This window comes from Euprymna scolopes, chromosome 31 (assembly GCF_053919585.1).
Source record: "Euprymna scolopes isolate OS-2025 chromosome 31, ASM5391958v1, whole genome shotgun sequence".
NCBI lineage: Eukaryota > Metazoa > Mollusca > Cephalopoda > Sepiida > Sepiolidae > Euprymna > Euprymna scolopes.
The window spans coordinates 29,372,450-29,396,120 of NC_136512.1; the positions used below are offsets into that span (position 1 = coordinate 29,372,450).

General features: G+C 33.1%; 1 pseudogene; it reads right to left on the reverse strand.

The window, feature by feature from the left end:
- Nucleotides 1-7,296: 7,296 nt before the first annotated feature.
- LOC145255930 (U2 spliceosomal RNA) lies at nucleotides 7,297-7,452 on the reverse strand (annotated as a pseudogene).
- Between the last annotated feature and the right edge of the window lie 16,219 nt (nucleotides 7,453-23,671).

The window sequence follows — 23,671 nt, forward strand, 5'->3', positions numbered from 1 at the left end:
TGCACACAGGTTAACTTTCTCACACCATTCAAACACCCCCTGTAATAATTAACACATAATCTCAATCAATAAATTACATAAAAAACACTCATTTCATTTCTGTTAAACTTATATTTGAATTTCAACAGATATATCTTTTTCCCGATAAGAATATAAACTTGCGTTCATAGTTTTAAAATTAAATTAACGGCTATATGACGTCACTAAAATTTCCTTCTCTTTAACAGCGCCAGCCCCCCACCCTCCTTTTTAAATTTCCAACATCAATTTTCCGTTTCTCTGAAATAGAACTGCGTCACTCTGTGCACGTGAAACATTTTCATATATTTTGTACTGGTATATTTTTTGGTTTCTTAATCTCATTCATCCAGAGGAAGTTTCGAAATAAAGACGAAACGTTGATGAACACATAATACGGTTTGTTCCTTTTTATTTTCTCTATATATACATATACATATATATATACATATATACATATGCATATATATATGCATATATATATATATATATATATATATATATATATATATATATATATATATATATATATACACAGTTTTAAAAAAACGTCACAGCGCACAAGAGCGAAAATTGAGCCTTAGGACTTCCGATTTGTTGGCTGTCATGGCTTTTGTGAGCTGCGACCTTGTTTGAATGTGGAAATAATTATATAATCTCTCACGTTCTCAATACACACATGCACACGCATATATATATATATATATATATATATATATATATATATATATATATATATATATATATGAATTAAGTGTGACAGAACGACCAACTTATGAAATAAGGTTGAAGTCGCATCTGGATAGTATGATGAATGTTTTTCTGGTTCCGCTCTAATGGGGCAGATACAATTGCATCAGGCCACTGATTCTTTTGGAAACGGTATTAATGATGACAATCTGAAGAGCCCTTAAACAAACATACATCACAAAGTTTTAGGCGCGCGAGGGGGGTGGGGCGCAAGCTATAATAGAACTAAAACTAGAGACTACTATTCCAAAGATGCGTCCGTTCGATCAACACGTTTCTTAACGAAAAGGCAATTAAAAACGTAAGTGTAACAGAGCGACGAAAATAATTTCTATACTATTATATAAAATTCACTTTGTGTGTGTGAGTTCTTTTCTTATAGGTTCCGAAACGGCTTAGCCTATATTTTGCAAATTTCACACAAAGCTAATTTTATATATCTGGCAGTGTTCTTAGATATGTTTTCTACAGAAATTCATCCGATAAGTATCGAAAATCGGAAAAAATCTGATCATAAAAACAACCTTTCGTCTCTTCTATATAAAAACGAGAAATTTTTATAGGGGAATATTTTACATCACACCGACCTTTGTAACATAAAACATTACATAACAGATGAAAGAAAACGGTGTTTATAATTTACGCACGATAGGCCAACGTAAATGCTATTCAAAAGCTCATTCGTAACACAGGGGAAAGAAAATGCTATTTCAAAATTGAGAGTGACAGACCAACGTAAATGCTGTTTTACATGTAAGATGACGGCTCACTAAAAATACTATTTAGAACTTAGGCGAGACAGGCCAACAAAAATGCTTTTTCAAAGCTAAGCATTGTAGACTAATGAAAATTCTGTGTCAAACGTAAGCATGACAGATCAAGGAAAATGCTATTTCAAACCTATGCATGATAGACTAACAAAAATACTATTTAAAACTTACGCATAACAGACCGACGAAAATGCTATTTCAAATTAAATTTTTGATCGACATACTAAAGAAAATTCAAACTTGAGCATAACAGACAGGGAGACAATGTTATTTTAAAGTTAATAGGGACAGAAAAATATTATAATACACATTATCTTTGAGATAATTCCACAGAAAAGAATTTGGGCTTAAAGTTCGCTGAATGTAAAGCTTATCCAGGATGGCCCCTCATACTGATGAAACGATCATCAAAGTGTACTCGCATATCATCCAACGGTGATATAAAACTTTGTTGGACGTTTATTACTGAAATTGATGGGCCACTGGTATACATTGTGAAACGATATAATTGTCGCCCTAGAAACGACGACATGATTCCATTTCCGTTTGATGAAAACTGGTTTTCTCTTCTCTTTTTTTTCTTTTTGTTGCAGACCATCTACTAGTTGGCCAGTTGTGTACAAATGCCAAGAGCGATAGAGGCCTTCTGTCATGTCTTAAAGTGACACAATGTTCAACGAGCGAGATCGGAGATGTGCCGCTATACAACTCATGCTCTCTACCGATCCAAGTTATAACAACAAGACCATTGTCAAGATGCTCAAAATGAATCGCTGGATTGCCACGAATAACAGGGACCTGATCAGGGAGATAAAAACACAGTTTATAGTCACGATTACGGTCTTTGGTGTGGTTTCAAGTGGAAGCCACCTGGCATCTTCGAAGTCAGCTTGAAAATCAACACTAAAATGTACCTGGATGTGCTGAAGAGTGTGGTGATCCCCTGGTGAAATCAGCTGACCGCTGGCAGACCTTGGGTATGGCAGCAGGACTCGGCGCCGACTCATAAGTCCAAAGAGACCCAGGTTTGACTTCAGAAGGAGTACTACGACTTTGCCCCCTTCTCTCACTTGCCCTTCCTTCTCCGACCCGAACCCGCTGGACTACGTTTAATCACACGTCGAGAACATCAATAACATAATCCCCTACAACACCAAAGTCAGCTTGATCACCGTCATCTGCCGAGTATTCGCTGAGCCTCTGCTGGTGCTTGTGGAAAAGGCATGCTACCAGTTCCGGACCCGTATCGATGCGGTGAATGAGGCTGTAAGCGGCTACATTGAATAGATGTTAGCTCTACTACATAATCCAGTTACCTTAATTGATTTATTGGTGTGGTGATCTCTTTTTGTAATCAGGTGGCTGCTGGCAAATCCTGGGTGTGGCAGCAAGATTCAGCGCCCTAACCCTAACCCACAAGTCTAAAAAGACCGTCGGGTTTGACTTCAGAAAGAGTCCTACAACTTTGTAACTTTCTTTCACTGCTCCCCCTTCTCCCCCCTTACCTGAACCCGATAGGCTACTTCGTTTGATCATACGTTAAGAACATCACCAACATGACCTCCTACAACACCAAAGACAGCCATCTGTCGAGTATTCGCCAAGATCACGCTGGCGCTTGTTGAAAGGGCATGCTCACAGTTTCTGACCGTATCGAGGCGGTGATTGAGGCTGAAGGCGGCTACATTGAATAACTGTTAGCTCTACTACATAATCAAGTTATCTGAATTGACTTTTTTCAATAAAAGTTTTAAAATAAAGCTGTAGTGTTGTTTTCTTTAGGGCGACAACTTTATCGTTTCACCCCCTACAAAGATTCTTGAAAGAGGCGGAGAGTACTGAAAATCTGAGGAGACTAGTTATCACTCATACTCAAAAGGACACCATGGATTGTTTTTAATGAGTAATCTCTGACGTAAGAGAACCCACAGTAAGTACAAATAATAATAATAATAATAATAATAATAATAATAATAATAATAATAATAATAATAATAGGAACAATTCCGAAAAACTTCGAAAAAAGAATGGGAGAAATTGGAATCAGAGGAATAACTGCGAAAGTACAACGACTAACGATAATGAAAACGGCTGAAATATTAAGGAAACCACTTGAATGCGGAGAATAATACAAGAAGACACTATAACGAATAAGCGTTACAGGGAATGAAGAACACTGAAGCTGCATATCTACAAGTTCTACACCCCCATCATGCACCCCCCCCATAATTTCACCACCGCTCCTCCCAATAAAAAAAGTGACACCAAAGAGCTGAGAAGGGTCAAGAAGTACTGAAAGACCAAAGAGAGAGCTGCAGCCAGACCTCGGTTGGACAAGTTTTGCATTGTGCTGAACTAAAATTTAAATATGTTAAGGCCTTGGGGACTTTGGGAGCTAAATGGGGGAAGGGGGTCAAATGATGGACTTAGTCATTTCTTTTTCTTTTTTTTTTTTTTTTTTTTTTGCATGGTGCAGAACTCAAATTTACATATGTTAAACCTACAACTGAACCGTTTGTTCATTTCCACTAGGATTTGACGTCCACTGGGGACTTTGGGGGCTAAATGAGGGAGGGGGGCGCAAATGCTGAACTGTTTTGTTTTCATGCCTCGTTCATTGTGCATTCACAGGAGACCATGTATAGTTCACTTGTTATATGGAAGATTTTCTTAACAGGTATGTCGCAGTTTACGTATTTTCGAAATAAACCAAAGTACGTACAATAGTGGAAGTGTTTTTTTTTTTTTTTTACATGGATGACACCACTTATCAAGGCCCAGAGGCCACTCAAGGATAAGGGTTAATAGGTATACATTAGTCATTGTGATTTTAGCATAGTAAACAGTGGGAATTTTGTAACTATGATTACTTAGGGGGACGATTCAATTAGAACATGTTCACATTGGACTTTTTCTTTTTTTTTTTCTTTTTTTTCATAGGTATCAACACATTATCAAGGCCAAGAGGCCACTCAAGGATAAGGGTTAAAGGGTGTACAGTAGAAATTGGACAATATAATAATCATTAGTAATAAAAATTTGTTAAATTTGATAACTTATATGGAACGGTTCATCAAGAACTTATTTACTTTAGACTTGAACACAACCATATTGTAGTCAGCCGGAAAGCAGGAAAACGGAAGACAATTCCACAGACGTGCAGTTCTAATAAAAAAGCTTTGTTCATGGAATCTACGTTTAGGTTTAGGCACAGATAAAGAGTGGGGGGAATTATTGATAGTGTTTACAGCTAGACGAGTGTTTCTTGTGAAAGTTTTGCGAGGGGGGACCATAGATTGAAGCTCAGTCGAACACTTTCCATTATGACCCAACGGGTTACGGTTACATTTAGTGTTGTGTTTGATCTTAGTAAATATACGTCTAGTAGAGCAAGAGGATGTCAGCCAAGATTATGAGAGAAAAAAAACGGCTCTTGTCATGTCTATGAGTAGAGAAACTTTCTCCAATTTGATTTTTATAGCATTTGTTTTTAACAAGTTTAATAGTATCGGTTGTTGAGTTCGATTTAACAACTTTCACGATCCTCTGAGTTCATATTTCATATTTCTCTACTTCGAGTTTCGATCGTCAACAACAATCGCTTAATACCTCCGAAGACATTGCTTTCTGATATTAACGATTTACAGAATATCATCAACGATATATTTCAAGATAATTGAGAACAGAACAAAAATCATTATTGTAGAACCAATTACTGATTCCTAAATCGATTTCTGAATTTATATATATATATATATATATATATATATATATATATATATATATATATATATATATATGATAGACTCCTCACTCCCCCGTCAACTTCGATGTATGAGGTTCCGCCACACGAACTATTTCGCTAAGAAATCTACACAGTTGATTTGTATAGTGGTGCAGACTTTGCGTAGAACCAACACCACTTTTTGGTATTACTGCTAACCTTTGTTGGTGCGGTACTGCCACATGACAGGGTATACAGGTTTTTAGATCAGAGTTTCCTTCTCCTAGATGCATGTCTTAACAAAGACGAGGGTGGGGTCATCTCTTCCAGTAAATTAATATGTATATATATATATATATATATATATATATATATATATATATATATATATATGTACATATATATATATATACTCATACATACATATATATATACATATATATGTATATATATATATATCGATATGCACATATATGCTTATAAATATATATGCATATATGCATATACACATACATATATATATATAGGTATATACACATATATATATACATATACACATATATACATATACACACATATATACATATGCATACATATATATAAATACACATATATATTATATATAGATATATATAAAAGTATATTTTTATAACAGAATATGTATTTATTTCACACTCATATTATTCAATTCGTATGTTAAATAGTTCGTCTTTCGCCTGTGTCGTTGAATAGCGGAAATTCACCAAACAACTAATTATAGACAGATATGCTTGGATATATATATATATATATATATATATATATATATATATATATATATATATATGCATATATATACATGCATATATATATATATATATATATATAGAGAGAGAGAGAGAGAGAGAATAAATGACAAAAAGTTATATTCCAAAATTCATAATGTTGACCATCTTATAATTTATTCTTTTAATTCAGTTGACTTATACAATTCTTTGTCATTTATTCTCTATAAGTCAACTGAATTAAAGAAATAAATTATAAGATGGTCAACATTATGAATTTTGGAATATTACTTTTTGTCATTTATTCTCTATATTGCTCTGTAATTACATTGAGCTTCTTAAATAAGGATTGATATATATTATGAGAAAATGTATTTCTACAGAAATATATTTATATATATATATATATATATATAGAGAGAGAGAGAGAGAGAGAGAAAGAGAGAGAGAGCAGACAGACAGACAGACAGATGAGATGAGATGAGATAGATAGATAGATAGATAGATAGATAGATCTTTAATCATGGTCTGTAATTATTATAATTGTAAGTTCCATTATTCATGAACAGATTCAAACATTCGTAAACAAAAAAAAAACGTTATGAACACTTTTTTTTATTTCAAACAGCACTTGAAATTTAATGTAAATATCAGCATCAGTACATTAGTTTCAATATATCTTCATCTTGATATTCGTTTGAGGATAAGAAACCCAATTCTTACTACTAAAATTGTACCTAAACAGTTTTAACACGATCTCTCCTGTGACTACCTACACGGTGTTAGGTGCAGACGTGACATTTCCTTGGGCGCGACTCAATATATGAAACGTATTTCAAGCTCATAGTGCAATAACCAACAAACCCAACGAAAATGTGTTATCGTAGAAATATTAGCCAGTGCACCTTTTTGTGGAATAGGTTTTATTATTTAATCCTGTATATCGTTTATGCATTAAGTATGTGCAAAAGTATATGCCGAGTTAAAATTTTATCTCGAAAATAAACAAGGACGATAGCCATCAGTCGCGTGGTCTCGTGTAATGAATGAATGCGTGAATATATGATTGACATGAAATTCGTAAAGATAAACTAAAATAAGCGAAAAATGGGCTGAAATGACTGAAATAAATAAAAAGTAAATTACTTAGAATGACTTTAATGAACTTAAGGATGAATTGAATGACCTTAAGAATGACTTGAATGCTTAAAAAATAACTGGAATCCTCCAAAAACAACTTGAATGATCTGGAGAATGACTTGAATGGTTTTGAGACTTACTGGTTGTAAAGTGGGTGATTATTTTACATTAAATTAATACAGAAAAGTGATCCTCCACTTTATATCAAAAAGTTACAAACATAAGTACAACATGTAGTAAGAGCAGATACTACACTTTGATCTTGGCCAAAAGGCCAAGAAAATGGTGTTTATTTTCTCCCCCGCCGAGCAAATTAGGCACAGGGCCGATTTTTAAAGTAAGGAGCGAAGGGGGAATGGGGAATGGGGACCAACTCCCCGGGAAGTAGGGGAGCTGGATAGTGACAATTGGTATGAAGGGATGCCCTTACATTGACCAAAGTCTTATATGTGGGGCTGCCCCCCATATGGTCCTTGCTTACAGTATCTGACAGAGACATACTACACTTTGATCTTGGCCAAAAGGCCAAGAAAAACTTTAAAAGTTAAGAACAGCATCTATTAACAACAGACCTTTGATCTTAACGAAAAAGGCCAAGCACAAAAGTGTTACGGATAGACCAATAGACCGATAGACCGATAGACCGACCAACCGACCGACCGACGGAGTGACTTATAGAGTCGCTTGCACGCGACTAAAAAGTGTGCTTTTAAAAAAAAAAGAAAGAAAAACTTCTACATTACAATAAACGATTTTTTGCCCTTTATAAGTTGATCCCTTCAACATACAATAGTGATAGACGAGTCATGTGTTTGCAAGAACGGGGAAATAAATCCTGGCATACGAGATGCCCTCAATAAGTTTCCATATTTTTTTTTGTATGGCCACTTTTATTGCTAGTACACACATGAAACTCTAGTTCATTTCAAAGTAATCTCCTCCGGCTGCAATGCACATTTTTAGTAACATTCCAACAACTCCTCGAAGCCCCCATGGAAGTCCTTTTGTCACAGCCTCTTTTATCTCTACAATTATCTCATAAGGACAACGTCTAAAGTATTCCATGAGCTTAGCGAATAACCGAAATTCATAGGGAGCAAGGTCTGGACTATAAAGAGGATTAGGAACTGTCTTGATGCCAATCATAGTCAAATAGTCTGTGAGGAATGGAGTTGTGGACTGGCGCATTCGTACAAATCTACCTATCCTCAATTCCTCACGAATAATTGTGTGTACAGTTCCCACACTGACATCAAGCTGTACACTTATTTTCTCCATAGACGCACGACTGTCCTTATCCGTGAAATTCTTTATTTGGCCAATCAACTCTCGTGTTCTGACATCCTTACTCCTCCCACACTTCTCATACCTCAGAAACTCCTTTTCTTCATTGAATCTCTTATGCCACTCAAAAACTGATGCTCGATTCGTGCAAGATGGTCTAAAAGCAGTCTGAAGCATTCCATACGTTTCTGTAGCATTTTTTTTCTACGTTTAAAAATAAGATTTTATTGCATATCATTCTTCTAAAGAGTCCTCACGTCCGGATCACATTTTTTTACATTCACCAGCTGTGACAATCGGGCTTTAGTATAGTGTATTCCAATTCCTGCTGTAGCTGTTCATTTTAACCTCAATTCAGAAAATATTGGTCAGTCGTCTCACAAGATATGCAGCAATAACCTACTGAATTTTCAAGAGTCTACAACAGTTTTAAATCCCTGTATATAGAGAATTCTGAAAATTTATTTAAGGCATCGCGTACATTTGAATATTCCACTGCAGTTCTTTTTTTTTTCTGAAACGTTGAAGAACATTCATTTCCTTTCTTTATTATTTTTTTTAGAATCCTTTTTGATAAGACTTTATATTTTGTGTATTCATTTTTTTTTTTGCAGACTTATCCTCATCTTCATAGTTGCTGTTGTTGTTGTTGTTGTTGTTGTTGTAATAGCGCAGTGGATAAAGGTGTTAAGTCTCTACAGTTCAAGGTGAGCATTGTCTGAAGATAACAGTTTCAATCCTACCCAAAGCAGGCAAGAGAGTTAGTTGGCCAAAACGTGATCAGACAGCAACTATGGAAAGGCAGTAATTACTGGGAATACAGCTACAAGACTCAGTATTTATATCCCGTCGCGGTTAACCACCTAAAGAAGGCCAGAGGATGGGTTGGCCGAAACGTGGCAAAACAACAACAACAACAGCAACAACAACTATGAAGATGAGGATAACAGTCCGCAAAAAAAAAAAAAATGAAAATTAATTTTCCTCTCACTAATCGATCAGTTGATTATGTTATAGTCTATCTGTTTTTGGTTTTAACGGGTTCCAGAACAATAATTCACCTAGTCTGGTGGAGAACCCAGCTTAGTGCTGTTGCTATAGGCAACATCACATAAGGGGTTACTATTTGGGATTGTATAACAAGAAACTGAAGGGAGTTGGACAGTGAGATGTCTGTTCACATTACATTTAAACTTCTGCAGGTTGGTACAGTAAGAGAAGCAGGAAACGGTGAAGGAATTCCAAAGTCTAGCAGTCCGATAGAAAACACTATTAGAGTAAAAGGTTTTCCGGAATCTATGGACCTCAAGGGTAAAGTGGTTGGATTTGTAAGGATATATATATATATATATATATATATATATATATATATATATATATATATATGGTGTGGATAATTTTCTAGCAGGATAGAGGGATCCCACCTTCTTTGCAGCAGCTTTGACGATGTATTAAATGTATTTGTTCCAAATCATGTTGCCTAAGAATGTCAGGCCGAGGGATTTAAAAAATGGGCTCTCAGGTAGCGTGCTAATTGTCATGGCAATCGATGAGTAAGAAGGTTGTTTTGAAGTTCTTAAAGAAAAGAAGCTCAGTCTTAATATCATTAACTGTTACTTACATTCGCATTCCACTTCCGACTGAAGGTCGTTTTATTAGGGTTTCAAGATTTGGGGAAATAATGAAACATTATATAAACTAATTAAACATTAATCATTCAAACACTATCGTGTTTGAATATATGGTAAAGTGGCAGTTTTAGTCATTTAGATCTGCTTTAAAGCTTCATCGCTCACTCATTTTTCGACCAAATTTCAAACAATTATCACAGTTTATAGATCACCTTCTCAGCTATATTGTGAAAAAAAAAATTTAATTTTCGTTCTGTAAAACAAAAGTTCTGATAAATTTACTGGTGATCAAAAAAAAAAAAAGACGTAAGGAGGTGAGCGACGTTTTTTCTGACTGATTTCCATAGCAACCACGTCGCTTTAGCGACTATTGTTGCCACCAATACGCCGCTCTCGCGAAAAGAGAAGTAACGATTGAAGCAGAGAGAATGAAAGAATGAAAGGTAGATAATTTGGGGGGTTTTATTGAAAGTAGACGAGTGCCGTACCTTGTTATTACATATGTGTAAATTTTTATGGGGGCAAAAAAAAAGACTGCAATTAAACAAAGAACAAGTGAATTTGCTGGAAGCCTGGAAAAATTATGGATTACAATAGAAAAATGCGAGCATGAAAAGTAATATGGTTAAGCTTAAACATGGAAAAGTAAAGGATTAGTTGTTAAAACTGGAAAAGAAAAGAAGATATTCTAATAAAAATATAATAAATTTATAACTTAAAATATGGCAGCATTAAGAATTGATTATAAAATGTTATAAATTGAATTTAAAAAAAAAAATCTTAATGCTTAGGCCCTGTCGGTGGGGCATTAGAATACGCCGACTGCCCCCCTGCAGAGGGTAAAAGTCCCTCAATGGGTGTCCTGGATATGACCTTAAACTATATCCAGTGGTGATGCCTCAGTTTGTGGGCTTTGGGGAGTGTGGAGCCACCCTTTAATTACCATTGCTCCCAGGTCCACTCTGACCCGGAGTGGTAGTACCTGTTAGGGTCCCAACTATGGGTTAAATAGAAACCGACATGAAAACAGGAAATATATTCTATTAAAAACATTTTTCTTCAAAATCTTTGGATTCGGCATTGAATAACCCGAAAAGGGTTGATATGCCGTAAAACAAAAGCAACCAACCAACCTTAATGCTTAAAACAAGAATATCTTGTTCTTTTCTTTTCCAGTTTTAACAACTAGTCCTTTACTTTTTCGTGTTTAAGCTTAACCATATCACTTTTCATGCTCGCATTTTTCTATTGTAATAACAGACATCTTTAACAGATGGTAGTCAGTTTGCGCTCGACTATCTCAGGTTGTATTTATCTAAATTCGATAAGCATAAACATGTATAAAGATAATTGTTTTGTATTCGTTTAACTGCGTCATCGCCGGACATAAGACGATTAAACAAAGGACAGGTTCGTATAACATATCACCTTTTTATCGTTGAATCTCTCTTAATGCAAAAACAAAATCCCTCTTTCATATACATAATATTTATAATGATGTGGTTTTCTTACGCAAACTTCTGTATCTTAAAATTGTTATCACTTGAAACTGTAAACATTCTGTCATCCCAAACAACCTCTCCTTTCCTCTGGGTCTCTCCTTTTATTGGTGGTACGGTTTATACGTCAACACCTGGACACAATTTCCTTTAAATTAGACATTGGGGGAATGTATATGAATATATAAGTGACCATGTCTGTCTGTGTGAGGAACGATCTCTATCAAACTGCCCGGCCATTATTTGATCTACAGACTTGAAACTTAGTATATACGGAATTCGAACTTGTGGAATAAATTCGATTTGGTTTGTAGCCGGTAAAAATAGCTGCTAAGCGTTCAAAGTTAATAAAATTGAAACTTGTGAGCTGTAAGTCGACAAAACGTTTACCATGTAGGTATGCGCGAAAACGTATTTATACATTAATTAACGGGGAGTACCCAACGTTGCCCGGGTGGAGGATATTGGCACAAGGATGAAGCGATGTTAAGAATGGCTTCCACATGGTAATTTTTTTTTTAAATATAAGATGGAGAGAGAGGTGAGTTATTAGTTTTCCACGCTAACTATTAGACCAAAGAGGATAGTGAATTCAACGAGTTGGTAATTAATTTTTGTCCGGATGGAGGATATTGGCACAAGGACGAGATAAAAATTAAAACAAAAAAAGATAGAGAGAGAGGTGGGATCGAACTCGAAAACGTAAGATAAGTAGTTTTCCTCGCTAATTATTAGGCCAAAGAGGATAGGGAAGTCGATGGGTTGGTAATTAACTTGAGAATCATATGAGTTGCCACGCATGCGCAGAAATGAATGTTGCTTTTTAAACTGGCCGGGGGCCACGTAAGCTTGCTGCTTTCTGTCGGTATTTATTTATTTTCCCACAAAAAAAAAACGTGACACAATTTGCTTAGAAATGAAATTTTCTCAGCATAAAAAGGTTCTACAAGAACTAATCTCATTTGGTGCAGTGCAAGAGCGGATACCATACCTCGGCCACTAGGCTGTCGAACTGTCGTTTGCATTTAAACAGCTTCGCTTAATACGAAAAAGCCAAACAAACACCTGAGACGACGCCACAGTGGCAAGTTTGTTTAACTTGATCAAAAAAAAAAAGAAAGAAAGGTTATCCACTTGCGAATGTGAGATATTACGATCTGAGAACTATGAAAAAACATCTCGCAGAATCTAACCAATATGAGAACCCAGATGCAAAAGGCCTTTGGCAGACATACACAAACGCTCGTGCTCATTTTGCCTTTCATATATACCTGCGGGGGGGGGGGGGGTACCCGGCGTTGCCCGGATGTTTGGAGGTGTGTGTGCTTGGACAGGGGGGGGTAATCAAATAAAACTTTAAAAAGTCGAAAAAAAAACACAAAAAAACTAACGTAAGGCGAACGAACGATGTTAAATGTAAAAATGGGAAAAACAAAAAAAGAAAACGCGCAAAAGAAAACAGAAAAATGAACGTTAAAACTTCTTTAAAAAAAAAAGTGAAAAGTGGCTTAAATAACCCTGCTCAAATATTAAAATTTAAAAAATCGAAAAAAAAAAAAGACATCTCACTCCATGATTCGAACCCAAAACCTTTAGATATTGAGGCCGCGATCTAAGCAACAGAGCTAAGACGCGTCGACGAAATTGTGTCGGTTTTTTAAATATTTAAACTAAATCATGTTCCGACGTCATTTGCACATGCGTAGTAACGAACTTGTCATGAGAGGACGGTTTTTGCTGATCCCTCCCTGTAGAAAATTGATGATTTTAGGGTGGAGAAATTAATGTTTTTGGCCAATTTTTCGATATTTGTCTGGCGACGGTTGGAACTTAAAATGATACCAATCTCATGATAATCCGTGACCCGTGTTGAAAGTTTTTGCGAGACATACAAACACACACACATACATACATACATACATACATACAGAAATACATACACACATTTTCGCTTTTATATATATAGATAAACTAGCCTAAGTGCCAAGCGTTGCCATGGTGTTTGGAGGTGTGTGTTAAGCAACAAAAAAAGTGGTAGTATGCAGACAGGCTCGCACCCGTGATGCGAAGGCAGAAAAGAAAGTGAAAGAAAACCTGAAATCTTACCGCTACACCATGACGCGATCGGAAGTGTAAAGTGTTCAAGTCTTATGATGTCAGTCAAAAAGATGACTTGCAGAAACGACGTTGGTTTTAAAGGCGGTTGCACTGGCTTCGGTTAGTTTCGCTTTATTTATACAAAAAAGACAAACAAACACTCGAAACGAGGGAATTTTTTTAAACTCGATCAAAAAAAAAAAAGATAGAGACGATGTCCGTTTGCAAATCTAAGATATTTTGATATAGAAAGTATCAGAAAACTTTCCCTGGAATGTAAGAATGTAAGAATGTGAGAATCCCGATGCAAAAAGCCTTTTGTACATGTCTACATATATATACATATATATACATATATGTATATATACATATATATATACGTATATATACATATATATATACGTATATACATGTATATACGTATATATACATATATATACATATAAATACATATATATCCGTATATATACATATATATACGTATATATACATATATATAAATATATATATACGTATATATACATTCATATATATATACATATATATACGTATATATACATATATATATACATATATGATGATTGCAACGTCTTGTCAGACGAGTGCCACTCCCTCAGACATTTAAAATCCATGAGCCCAAATGCCTGAGGGAGTATCTATACAAATATGATGTTACAGAGTCTTACTTTTGTACGACAGCTAAGTCTCTCTCTCTCTCTCTCTCTCTCTCTCTCTCTCTCTCTCTCTCTCTCTCTCTCTCTCGGTTCAAAATGTTGAGATCCAGCAACAAGCAAGAACAAGATAGCCAGCAACAAATTAAACTGCAGACCAGCTTAATGCGGGTACTGGTCTTCTGCTTTATTATTTTTTAAATCAGAGATTTTCTTCTCCTAGAAAGGTTGCCTTCACCACGGCTTACGGGAGCCCTCTCCACCCCAACACACACACACACACACACACACACAAATATACACGGTGCTAGTTGGCCGTTGACCCAGAAAAAGAGTTCATTCGCCCTTTGGAAGGTTTTGTTTTTAATCCTTCAGGGAGACGAGCCGCCCTCCTCACCAAACAAGTCTGGTGGGTGAACCAGTTTAGTCGCCGGTGATCCGACCATGAGGCAGGTAGTACTGGGTTACATGGTACCAGTAGCTCATGACATGACCTGACATACGTATATATATATACATACATATATATACATATATATACGTATATATACGTATATATATACATATATATACGTATATATACATACATATATATATGCATATGTATACGTATATTAGGGTAGGTCGATTTTTAACTTTTTTCTAAAAATCAAAAAGGTTAATGGACCGAAAGTTGTGTCTATACCTATTGAATACTCATACCAAAAATTAGATCTGAGTCTTCAACGGTTTTTTGCGAATTTGACATAAAAGATTTTAAATAAACATGGGCGGAAAAAACCTTCGATTTTGGTGGATTTAGCCTAAATATTGATCTCCAAACTAAATAATTTCAGCATTTAAGCCAAGAAATCTTATTTTATTTGATGGGAATATAATTTGAAACAAAATTATAAAAAAAATTCAAATTGAAATTTAAGCCCCCCCTCCCCACTTCAATGCGTCGAGTTTAAAATGCTATTATTTAAACAGAAATTGTTGAATGTATTGAGAAAATTTTTTTCCTGATATGAAAATACAACAAGCAATTATGGAAAAACAAATAATTATTTATTTTTAATATAAAGAATCAAAGTGTTCTAAACAAGAGCCCTTCGATGAAAAAGCGGGTCTTAATTGTTGGCACAAAACTTTCCCAAGTATGTGCCGGTGCCTTGCTTCAAAGCCGTATACAGATTGTGAAGCCTCTGTCACGAACTTAACTGCTCGTTCAACACCTTGGGAATGTAAAGGGAAATCTGGCAAGTCAAGCTTTTCGCCTGTTAACAATGAACTATCTAATTCACTGTCAGAAAAGTCTTGTGTAAGTGGTGGCTCACAGACTCCATTTACTGACAAATCTATTAAATTTGTCCAGTGTAGAGCCTTAAAGTTGATCATCGGGATCTTTTTAAGTCTTTTCTTGGCTGGTTCCCCTCTTCTGAAACAATATAAAAAATAATTTGAGTTTAATCTTTAAATGCAATTTATACTGCTTTAATAAGATTTGGTGAAATTAAATGTAATCTTTAAAATGTCACAATAAATTGATGTTTTATATGAAGAAATATTAACTTACCTAATGGTCAAAATTCTTTTTATTCCCTCTTCTCTTACTTCAAGTTCATCTGATTTTACCCTAGAAAATAAAATATTTTCTGACAGTAATGCAAAAGCATTAAACTGAATGTTTTTAAGTGTTTTTTTTTAAATTTCAGTTGGTTGCTTCTGTATTCTCTCAATCATATTATAAATGTACATTTGTTGGTGGTGCAATTTGTTATTTTTTTTAATGTCAAACCAACAAATCGCATATACATTTACAATAAAATTGATCAAACTATGCAATTTGGTTGAAAGATTATGCAGATATGTCCCACGAGTCCATAGGCACATGAGCCTGATAGCCAACGTTAACCATCTAGCCTGGTTCAATGGTCCAATTTTCCAGGATACAAATCTAGGGTCTACCTTACCTCTAGAAATCCCAACTGTATACTCGTAGAGCAGTCTTTGGTCACTACTTAGGCTATCCTTGTCTTCAAATTCACGCTCCAAGGGATTCCCAACAGCGGAAAATGCTATTTGTGGTAAATTATGGCAATCATTTGCACATAATTTACCCAATGGACCACTGAATGTTGTGGGGCTTTTTGTGGTGCCATCTAAATGTTTGAACCATGCCCTAAATGGAAGTTCATTCTGGTATAAGGAGCAACCAATAGTATGAAGATTATTTTTAATTTTTTTTTCTAAAAGTGTAACCAGGCCACCTTCACAGCCTGTGTTCGCATTTGTGTTGTCAACAAGGACAGCCTTAATGGTGCTTAAACTTTTGAATTCCTCTAAAACATCAGCCACTTGCTCCGCAAGAACATTACCAGTTGCTCCAGTATCCGGAAGAATTCGGTGAGTCAAATATAGACTCTCATTTGCTGTTTCTTTTGTTATTGTGAGGTGACGTTCAGATGCTTTGTTTTTTTTTCACAATTTGAAATCCATTTACATCCACTGATTCTTTGTAGAGCAGTGTATGTTTGTCTGTCCGCCCATCAACACCTATACAAAGAAGATTTTCCATATTTTTGCTGTGGTTTTGATAGGCATCTGCGTTTACTTTAGCTTTTGCCCTATCAATTTTACATTTATCCATATAGATATTCTTTATATCTATATTAGGGATAAGAAGGCCCATAGCCCTCAAATCCAAGAGCAGGGCATTGCCAAGACTGGCTCTAAGATTAGAGGATATATCACCCCTGACTAATTCAAGAACAAACCTTGGAATTTTTGTAAGGTTATAGGGCACTTTGAGAGAACTATCTGGCTGTATGTAATCTGCTTCATCACTTGGAGAAGATGAGTGACTTAGAAATGTACTTGGAGAAACATGATCTTGAATAGATGATGTTGATGTTATGGGAGATGTTTTTTGTTGGATTTCTCTTTCTCCTTTTCTTTTACTTTTTTTATTGCGGTTTTATCTATTGGACCAAGTTGGAATGTGCCCTTGGGCCCTATTTTACTCCTTTGGTCTTTTAAATATTCTCGGTCTTCCGTGGGAACCTGGAATATCAGATTAAAATGAAATTTACTAAGATTAAAAATACAGTTTAACATATTAAATTAAAAATATTTTACATGTAAAATAAAATGAAAAAATTGATTTAAATATTTATTTCCACTGTGGAAATGTTTTTTCTCAAAATTTACATAATTTAGACATTAAGTTATCCCTTTCATAATAAATTAAAAAATAAAAATAGAAAATAACTTACTTTTCGCTTCAGAGGGCAAGTGCAGATGATGTGCTTGGTCTGGCAATTTTCTTTGTCGCATTTGACATTAATATTGCCACAACTTAAAATGGGAAGCTTGCACGAACATGATGAAATATCAAATAATGTATCTATTTTTTCCTTCCAGAATTTTGTTTGGGCAGCAGGTAGATGTTTCTTATTTATTTGCTTTGCCTTCTGAAAGCATAGCATATTCACCTTGACGACAACACTATTTTCATTTAACAAAGGCAAACGAGGGTTGACAGCCTTCCAAATATTTATCACGTCATTTGCCATTAATTTCGAAATACCATAACAAGAAAGATGGGGATAAGTGTTCATTAAAAAACAGCTATATTGAATTATTTGTCTAAAGGTTAGTGGCTCTGTTTTATCCAAAGGTGATGGTAAACCTGAAAATTTAATTGCTCCTTTACTTCGAGTGGAAACTCCAGTGTTTTTTCCAGCCATTTTAAAAATTAAAATATCTGTAAAAAGAAACACAGACACATATATAATATTATCAGATAACACACGAAAATATTTTTTTTAAATTGGAAATAAATTTAAAAATTTATTTTTAAAAAATGTTTTACTTACCAATGAATACAGTTTAGTTCAAAAACTAATTGGTAAACCAAAACCAGCCTTTAAAAAAACACTGAATTTTGAAATATAAATAAATGACAATAATTATAAAAAGTTTAAATATTTTAATAGTTCTGTTTAATTTGTTAAATTAAATATTTTAATAGTATGTTTAATTTGTTAAATTAACTATTTTAATAGTATGTTTAATTTCTTAAATTAATTCGTGTGAATTCGAAGGTTAAAAAATGTAAACAAGGGGCAGATAAATACTACCGGTGAAAGTCGAAAAAATATCCAATAAATAAAACTTCTTTTACTAAGTCGTCATTTTATTTGAAACTATATATTTTAATATATTTTATTTTTGTTTTTGGTCATTTTATTTAAATGATTATGAAAAAAGATAATAAACTTAAAAAAATAAATTCTTTAATAGATTTTATTATTTTACTCTAGTTTAACCTCGGATTTAATTTTATGGGTACATATTTCCGGTGTCACCGAAATTACGACTAAGATTGCAAATATTGATGTCTTTAAATTCAATTTCGCAAAAAAATACAACATTTTGGGAAAAAATATTTTGTCACGTGATTTAGGGTGTTATTTCACAACTTTCCATCTATTGACCTTTTTAAAGTTCCAAAATCGACCTACCCTGTCGTATATATACACATATATATATACGTATATATACATATATATATACATATATATACGTATATATACATACATATATATATATACATGCATATATATATATACATATATATACGTATATATGAATATATATATATACTTATATATACATATATATATATATATATATATATACATACATATGTATACATATATATATACATATACAGGGTAATCCGAAAAAAACAAAAGCTAAATGGAGGCTATCTAGAACATATGCTGTAGAACGTAGAAAAAAAGGCCAAAGACCCTAGTATACATATATATATACATATATACATACATATAGGTATACATATAGGTATATATACATATATATGCATATATATATGCATATATACATGCATATATATACATATATATACATGTATATATACATGTATATATATACATTATGTATGTATATATATATATATTATGTATATATATATATATATATATATATACGTATATAATTATAAAACTCAAATGGTCTTATAACGAGTGATGTAACCCAACATCCGGTTTACGACTTCCGGTTGCGCATGCGCACACAAACATAAACCGATAACAGTGTATATAATCAACTCGACAATAAAACGTATTGTTTTAGTGTGTACGTTTTCAGCGTCTCAATTGTTTTTTTTTGGGGGGGGGTTCGGGTTTACATTATACAAATAAACAATTGTTTATACTTTCTGGGTTGTTTTACATCGTTCATTTCCGCATTGTCTTAATTAGTTTTATTGACCCTATTATTAACATATAAATTAAATATTTGACCCAATGGGTCATGAATGTTTGTTTAAAATAAATGAAAAAAAAGTTACATTTTATTTTTATTTTCTATTTAAAAAGCCATTCTTAACACGGGGAAGTGTATTATGGTATCTGTTCAGTGCACATTTACCTATAAGTATGGCAAACGACTTATAATTCAATGGCTGTAAGTTTTTTTGTTTTTTTTCAAAAATAAACAATCATAAACAAAATGACTCATAGAAATGTATCTATATTCTTTTCTTCATTTTAATATACTTTCATAGAAATGTTTCTGTTATGTCACAAAAGTCTATTTTCCTTACGTCACAAGTGTCACGCTCATACATTAATTCCATAGTAAATTGTTAAGTTTGCAGGTTGAAACAAGTAACGTAGAAAGCAATACAAAGGTAGATCAAATAAGAAGTGTATTAGGAAAAGGTATATTTACATGGCATTTACATAATGGTGTCAAATAAGAGAGTATTTGCTGGAGAAACATATCTGCTCTCGGCGGCCTTCGGTGGCTTCTGGTGAACACACACACTCAGACTAACTGAGTCTTCCCATTTATGTGTAATTACTATCCCCATATGCATATGAATGTGTGCCACCACAACATTAATATAACATACTGACTCAATGGGTCATGCGTAGTCTAGTATATATATATATATATATATATATATATATATATATATAGAGAGAGAGAGAGAGAGAGAGAGAGAGAGAGAGAGAGAGAGAGAGAGAGAGAGAAATAAAAAGGAACAAACCGTATTATGTGTTCATCAACGTTTCCTCTTTATTTCGAGACTTCCTCTGGATGCATGAGATTAAGAAACAAAAAATACTAGTACAAAATATTTGAAAATGTTTCACGTGCACAGTGTGACGCAGTTCTATTTCAGAAAAACGGAAAAAGGACGAGGGAAATTCAAAAATGAGGGGGGGGGGGCTGTTAAAGAGAGGGAAATTTCAGTGACGTCATATAGTCGTTAATGTGAGTTTAAAAATATGAACGCAGTTGATATTCTTACTGGAAAAAAAAAAGATATATCTGTTAAAATTCAAATATAGGTTTGTAACAGAAATTAAATGAGTGTTATTTATGTAATTTATTGATTGATATTATGTGTTAATTATTACAGGGGGGATGTTTGAATGGTGTGAGAACGTTAACCTGTGTCTACAGTAAAATAAGGTTAACCTTCTCACACCATTCATCCAGAGGAAGTCTCGAAATAAAGACGAAACGTTGATGAACACATAATACGGTTTGTTCCTTTTTATTTCTCTATTTTGTCGGAATACTATTTCCGTTATTTTCATCATATATATATATATATATATATATATATATATATATATATATATATATTTGTGTGTGTGTGTGTGTGTGTGTGTGTGTGTGTGTGTGTGTGTGTGTGTGTGTGTGGAAAACTCCGAACTGCATTCTTTGTTCAAACAATGAATTTCTGTTCTGAAATAAATGTTTTCCTGAATTAAATTTAAACCAAAAAAAAAACTATAAATTCCATTTGCTCTATCACGTATATTGAGCAATTCTCTTTTTGGCTGGGATTGTCTTATATAATATAACCTCCAAAAATATTCTGTAATATTCTGATTAATTAACCTGTGTTCGTAATTACCTCAGAATTCTGATTATATATATATATATATATATATATATATATATATATATATATATATATATATATATATATATATATATATATATATATATATATATAACTAAATTTACTCACATAAAATTAATATACGAAAGTATAGATTCATGGGTAAACTTTAAGTATTTACTTCAAAAGTGCTCAATACGTAGGTAGAGCTAGTTAGTAACTTATAAAATATATATGGCGATTAAGCTACATTGAATATTCGGCGTTTCATCCACTCTAAGCCTGAGGAGTCCTAGAGTGGATGAAACGCCGAATATTCAGTGTAGCTTAATCGCCATATATATTTTATAAATTACTATATGCATATATATTTTTTTTAAATAATTATTATTATTATTATTATTAATAACTATTATTTTTAAAACTATATATAAATTTTGTACCTCCAAACATTTATATATATATATATATATATACATATATATATATATATATATATATATATATATATATATGTATATATATATATATATATATATATATACATATATATATATATATATATATATATATATATATATATGTATATATATATATATATATATATATATATATATATATATATATATATATATATATATATATATATATATATATATATATATATATATAATGTGGCTGTGTTGAGACGATGACGATTAGTTGGAATCTAAATCGGGAATCAGTAGAATCGGAACATTTTGAGATATCGTAATCGAAAAAAATGTGAGGCTAATTTCCGATTCTAAAAACGTATCTTTTAATTCTTTTACGATTCCAAAAACCAATCTTTTTTTTATTTTTATTCTTGGCAATAAAAAAAAAAAAAAAGCATACACAGATGGATTTATGTATTAGAAATTGTTTATTTAAAACAGAATACTAAAAGCCACAGAATCCCATTCCCAGATTTAGTTTGATCCTCCGAGTCTAATTTATTTTTTATTGGTTAACTAGCAGGACGCCTAGCATTGCCCGGTCGTAAAATATGCTTAAATATAATATTTTGATTGGTGCAGATTTCGTATTTATTGGTTAACTAGCAGGACGCCTAGCATTGCCCGGTCGTAAAATATGCTTGAATATAATATTTTGATTGGTGCAGATTTCGTATTTATTTGGACCCAGTATATAGTAATGATTTATAAAGTTTTTTTTGTTTTTTTTTAAATGACTCCTGATGTCGTTGTTCAACCATTCACCTGGCATTTTTTTTAAATTTCAAACTTTTGTGCTTATTTTCCCAGGCTAAAACCCAATTATAAATTTCGCATAAGTTCGAATACTCTATACATCAAGTTTCATGACTGTAGACCAAAAACTGACAGAGTAGTTTGATAGGAAATGTTTTTAACAAATACATATATATATATATATATATATATATATATATATATATATATAGAGAGAGAGAGAGAGAGAGAGAGAGAGAATAAATGACAAAAAGTTATATTCCAAAATTCATAATGTTGACCGTCTTATAATTTATTCTTTTAATTCAGTTGACTTATACAATTCTTTGTCATTTATTCTCTATAAGTCAAATGAATTAAAGGAATAAATTATAAGATGGTCAACATCATGAATTTTGGAATATAACTTTTTGTCATTTATTCTCTATATTGCTCTGTAATTACATTGAGCTTCTTAAATAAGGATTGATATATATTATAAGAAAATATATTTCTACAGAAATATATACATATATATATATATATATATATATATATATATATATATATAGAGAGAGAGAGAGAGAGAGAGAGAGAGAGAGAGAGAGAGACGCGTACATAGGTATATATAGGAAGAGGTTTGTGTTTACTACACCCTTTTTACGCAAATATTACGCAAGTATAAATCATGTAGAATATCTGCATGAATATAATTACACGTATTATTTAATTAAAGACGATCATCCCATAAAAAAACCGAAAACACTAATATGGAATCAAGTAAGATAAATATTTAAAAGAATATTTTGCATATGAATGCAATTGCCCAACACATATATAACAAAGTTGTATTTTCATTTTAAATAAATAGAAAAAAAGGCTTGCGTTTTTCTTTCTTGATCTTCCAGTCAGGATCAAGCTGTAGTACCTGCCCTGATGCTTCACTTAAATTAATTGGTCCTTGGTCAATGTAGGGGAAACCCGTCATACTGAGACAATAACTATTTTTGAATACTGCCGGAGTGCCCTTTTTTGTCCCTTCTTTTAGGGGAGCTGGTTCCCCCCCCCCACATTAAAAACGACCTTGTGTCACATCTACTTTCGAGGGGAAGCAAATAAATGCTTAAATAAATAGAAAAAAAGGTTTTTTAATATGAATATCAATCAAAAAAAATTTATAG